This window comes from Bacillus rossius, chromosome 6, assembly GCF_032445375.1.
Source record: "Bacillus rossius redtenbacheri isolate Brsri chromosome 6, Brsri_v3, whole genome shotgun sequence".
NCBI lineage: Eukaryota > Metazoa > Arthropoda > Insecta > Phasmatodea > Bacillidae > Bacillus > Bacillus rossius.
In genome coordinates, this window is record NC_086334.1 from 26,857,946 (window position 1) to 26,864,047 (window position 6,102).

Here is a 6,102-nt window from a genome sequence, read left to right on the forward strand (position 1 = left end):
AACACACGTGTTTACTTGAGAAATGCAGAGGATAATGGAGGCTATCCTAGAGGTCGTTGAATCCGCAAATTTTTCCTGTCCCTACTGATAAGATGTTATGCCTAAAATAAGGGAAATGGTGTGCAGAGGGACAGATTCATAAAGTCTGCATTTATGCAAGCAGATAATTGGTAGTAAAATACCAACTGTAACAACGTGCTGTATTTGGCAAAGGTTTAGCTTCATTCTCCATAAATGACAATACATTAAAAATTTCACGGGCTTGCAAATTCAGTTTCTTTCCCTTCACCATTGATAATCTCGGTGGCATCATGATAACAAAACCCACAACAAATTTATTTAGCCACGTATTCACCCGACGAAATGAACACTAGCACAAGAATTATAACTTATATGACGTGTCTTCAAGTCCAGACCGATTACAGTAAAACCATGTTTAATATAAATTAATCAAAACACTAAATTCACAATGTAGCAAATTCAGATGATTCTAAGCTGAAACAAAATGGGACAGTTCTATCTGACTGAATCCTGACAGAAACTACAGACACATGTTTATATTTTCTGATCTGATAGTATGAGCCTAACATAAGCACTCTGCGCATGTGCAGTCACAATGTTAATCCTCTCCAAGCGCCTACTACCGTATTTACTCGCATATAGGTCGCGGCAATTTTTCCAGATTTGATGGGGGGGAAAATGAAGTGCGACCTGTATGTGAAGAAAATTTTTGAGGAATTTTTTTTGCAACACAGTAGAATCCCGCCGATTCGACCGCCCTCTGATGCGTCCATTCCGTTTATATGACAGTTTTTTGAGAAACCGTGAAAAATTTGAGCAGAGAAAGTCGAAAATTTGAGTACAATCAGCTGAAAAACAAGTCTGTTACACTTTGTTGGGCGCTATGTGTTCACGTTTATCTTGGCGAGAGCTGGGGGCAGTGTCTAGCCGAGCTTGGCCACTATCGCACGAAAAGCCGTCTCAGCTGTCATGTTATCTTACTCGCCCGCATGAAAAGCCACTTTCTGCATTCTGCATGAGAAACTGTTAGCATCCTCCTCCCCTTCCAAACCGCGTGCGGTAAAAGCCAGGTTGTATAGTCCATTCTCGGTAAAATAAATATTTTTATGGGCTTATACGACTGTCCTTCGCCGTTAATAAATACTTTATAAGTTTAAGTTATTATGATATGTACTATTTTTTTATTAGTCACATAGCAATTTCTGCTGAAAATTCACTAATACCTCGAATTTTATTGAATAGAAAAATTTAGCAGGGCCGTAAATATATTTATTTTACTGCATAGTTACTTTTCCATCTGCATTCGAACGTGTTTTTTTTCTTTTCTTTTTTACGCTGTGAAGGGCCGTGGAAAAAATAATTGCTTGAGCTGTCAAAATAAACATCGCTGACGGCAAGGGTGGGAGCGCATCCTGTCGGTCTGTCGCTGTGATTATCTACTCCAAAAACATGTCACAGCATTTCAGGATAGCATTGTTCTTATATCTTTCGTTTTTAGCCGAATGTTTTCTACCTGATCCACACAAGTTCCTTCGCCACGTTTTGAACGAAAATAACAACCAGCCGGCTAGCATAGCCGAACTCGCGTGACGTGAATTCACTTAGCGTGAGTATTTATCGGAACCCATAACGAAAACCGCTGTAGATATAAAAAATCATAATAGGCCTTTTTTATTCGTAATTAAATTTACTACAACTTTTATTCTGTGCATTTTTTCAATACAAAGCACTGTTTTCGATTTAAAGTTTACAATTAAGACATTTTAAGAAGTCAGGAATCTAACTTGACTTCAATTTTCTATATTCGGTTATTACGAGTACTTGTTACAACAATTTATTACGCCATTATCAGCTCTCGTAGTAGCGGAGTTTTACAGTACCCGTTAACTCTTTCGTGCACGGCGCGCCGGCCGTTCGCGTCAAATTACACGTGCGACCTATATGGGGGGAATCTTAAATACCAAATCAAGACCTCAAATTATGGGTGTGACCTATATGCGATGGCAACCTATATGCGAGTAAAGACGGTATAAGAAAGAGTAGAATAAGGTAGTGTACATGCCCACCAAAAGTGTTTTTTCATCCCCTCTTTCTTTATAGACCAATTTTGGTAACTATCAAATATCAAACTCAACTTCAGTGTTAAAACCTGTTTTGGTGGTGATAACTGTAGAACATGTATAGCTTAACTTACACAAATATATGGTATCCAAGATGACTAGATTAAAGTTCCAAATGTCAATGGACATGTTAGCATAGTTGATTTTTCCATGATATTTTGGTGCAGACTTATTTTTTATGCGACACACAAAGTGATTCAGCACACTGATATAATTTTAACACAATAATATTGCCTACCATAACTAAGTATTCCCAAAGCCATTTAAAACACTTTCTATTGTTTTTGCAGTCAATTATTTTTTTGACAGGTTTTTAATATATAAAATTGCACTTAGTAAAACTTATCCTAATCATTACAATACTTGTACACAGCAACTAGTAATATCAAAAAAAAATTCTCCACATCAATCAGAAAGCCAACTAAAAAAATACTGAAAGTGATTGTTTGCTGTGTGTTAAAGTTTAACAATTTGATTTGAATTCAAAATTTTTAAAAGCTTCAAATACACCATTCATTGCCTGTAAGAAATGTTATGAAAATAATTATGAAAACAAACAAACACCTTAAAACAAATTAAACTAAAAATTTTTAAAAACATTTTTATGTATTATGTTTGATATTACACTTTTCCCATTTTTACCACCATATTTACACAAATTTAAACTTCTATATACTAAGGACATAAATTATTTGCACACAAAAGCTTTAATTTTTTTTTTTTTCCTTTCATTCACATATCACTTTACTCAACAGTTACATTATATACAAACATATGTTTAAATTAACATCTTGGGTCATTTAGAACTCTTTCAGTTGTAAACAACTGAGACAACCAGACAGTGGGCCAGACTGAAGGGCAACTAACAGTTTGTCTGTGCTCTTACTATAAGCATTTTCTTACATTTTGTCATTTCTTGAGAAAACCTATTAAAAAACTGTTAATGAATGATTTTCAGAAAAGAAGTTATTAAAACTTTTAAACTGCAAAAATATTGAATTATAAAGTAAGCAAAGAATAACAATTAATCAAAATGTCATAAAAATTTGCACAAGTGGAAAACTAGACTTATCTTGTCTGACTTGTGATACCTTGAACAAAATAGCACTTGAAACTTAAAATTAATGTGAAAAAAAAATTATGCATTTATATTTTACTCAGTGAACATTAAATACGTAAGTTTTTAAATGCTTCATATTCTGGAACTGTTAATCGCCTAAAACATTTTCTTTGTTTTGATACAAGTGCTGATCCACCTACAATTTACCTTCAATAATACTCTTGAAGTGTGTGACATTTTTCATACAAATAATATAAATTTTGGTGATGTATAATATATATTTAACTTTTGTTATGGTAAATTAAATAAATGGCCTACTTCCTGATTATTTTTTATCGGTAAATAAGATGAATTAAGAAATTTGCACTAACATAACAATGGTTCTAAAAGTGTTTCCAAATTGATATACAGTCAAACCTCTCTGAAACGACCCCTCACGGTTCGCAGGAATAGGGTCGTAATAGAGGGGGGGGGGGGGTCGTAATAGATGTTTTCCGAAATTTTCAGTTTATTTCAACACCCCCCCCCCCCCCCCCCCCTCGCAAACCGCTACTCGCTAAGAAACCAGCCGTACAATGGCAGGATGCTGTCACTCACAATGCAGACGGCTTTGCTTTAAACCCACTTCAACCTTCTGACAAGTCCCTCGCCCTACAGGCCACATCTAAAGAAAATATGTCAAAAGACAGTTTATTTTTACTGGTTAGTTTACATTTATGTTTTCTGCTTGCCGTAGTTAAATACACTATAACCCAGATGTCACGAACCCCGGATTTAACGAAGCAGTGATTTTACGAATACATTCTCAGGAACCATCAAAAAATCTGATAATTTGGCACCAAAACAAAAATAATTGGGGAAAAAATGGTAAAACTCACAATAAAAGATTATAAAAAGTCATTATTTAACACGCAGCATATATTTTGTGTGGGTTTATAATAATCGTACTAATGTTCGTAAGAGAAAAAAAAATCGGACATTCTGCTTAAAAATACGGCAGCAGTAGCTTGTGCAACGTAAGCGGGAGCGCGGGAATCTCGTCTAGACAGGCTGGCGGCAGCACAGGCGGCGGATGCATGACGTCATACGGCCTACCTCTCCTTCCCTTTTCCAGATTTCAAGGTTCATCCCTCCCAGGCATACAAACCATCGTGTCTATCTCCCCCTCCTACCACAAAGTCCTTTGGCATGTGAAACTGTCAACATCCTTCCTCCACTTCTCCAAACTGCGTGCGACGAAAGAGGTTTGTATAGTCCATTTCTGGTCAAATGAAAATTTTTTAAGGGCCCCTCGCGACAGCCATTTACCGTTAATTGTTTTGATACAATTTGTTTGTTAGTTACACAACATTATTTCCGCTGGAAAATCACTGAAACTTCAAAATTTCTTTAATGGAAAAATTTACCAGGCCCGTAAAAGTATTCATTTTTACCACAAATGAACTATACTAGCCCTTCCTGCCGGACAACATTCTGGGCGCGTGACGCATGGCAACTACAGTCGTGTGCCGCGCACAACCACTTAAAACCTACGCGATTTCCAAACTACACTAGATTTCCGACTGGAGTCTGTTGACAAAAAGAATTTAAGAATTTGTTAATGCCCAACTGGTTCTTTCGATATCAGATCAAGAGGATTTAGAGGAGATAAAACGGCTAAAAGGCATGTTTTCAAAGTTTTAGGTGTAAAAAACCAGTTACAAATTTCTTGAAAGTACCAGAGGGAAATGCATTACACCTTTATCTTTATTTTTCCGCCATATAATGTTACGGTCACCGCTCAAATTTCACAGTTATCTGACGGGGACAAGATGACTGCGCGCCAGTTCAGAGCCTTGCACTTCGATATTTTACCGCGCTAGAACTACCATTGAGCATCGCTCTTATCATCCCGCTTCACTAACACACGCTGACCAGACGGCGCCCTAAAGCTGATTAGAGGAAGCACATAGAAATGCAAGGCAGGAAATTCTTCCAGCTTAGCAACCAGGACCAGGGCAAGTCTTGACTATCAAGCTTTTCACATTAAAATATAAGAGACTTGTAGGCCTACTGTGTAATTTCGGCTTTATTTAGCGGTTTTTCTTAAAAATCGCTTTTTTCACATTTTCCATATAAATTCGCGGAAAATTTCGCGATTTCGCGATTTACCATATAATCGTGGCCCTAATAATGGGACATTTCCTTTAAAAATATGGCAGCTGTAGGTTCTGCAACGCGAGTGAGCGCACACGAAGCTCGCCCGGCTGGCTGGCGGCAGCAGCCAAATGCGTGGTCGCTTCGTTATTGCTCGCGCGAGAGGTGAGACGTGGAATGTTAGAAGAAAGATAAATGCGGGGGGAGACAGACGTGTTTCCTGCGTGGGCGTGGGGAATAAGTGCCTTTTTTTTTTATGCTGGGTGAAGCGACCTTTTTCTATCAAAAAAGATAATTGCTTGAGCTGTCAAAATAAACATCGCTGCGGCAGTTAAAACAAGTCGAGGCGGGCGTGCATCCAGTCGGTCGCTGTGTATTGTCAACCGATAGTAATCAAAAGAAATCCAGCAGGTAGCTTTGCCTTAACTGCGTACCACACTAGACACTCGCAAAAAGCTAAACGTAAACACGTTGCCACAAAAACCTTTATCTGCACCCTGCCGGCAAAGGGACCTGGAATGGGGGTTGTTAAGCGCTGACAGCGGTCGACAGGAAGTGGTATCTATTTTTAGATATGCGCTGCCTACGGCAGTACAGCACTTGGCAAGAGAAATGCAGTAACACACTACTCACCACAAGAAACTTATTTTCTGTCAGATTTTCTTCAGATTTTCGGCAATTTTTTCACGGTTCCTCGAAATCGGGTTGTAATAGAGAGGTGGTCGCAATAAATGGGGTCGCAACAAAAAGGTTTTACTGTACGTA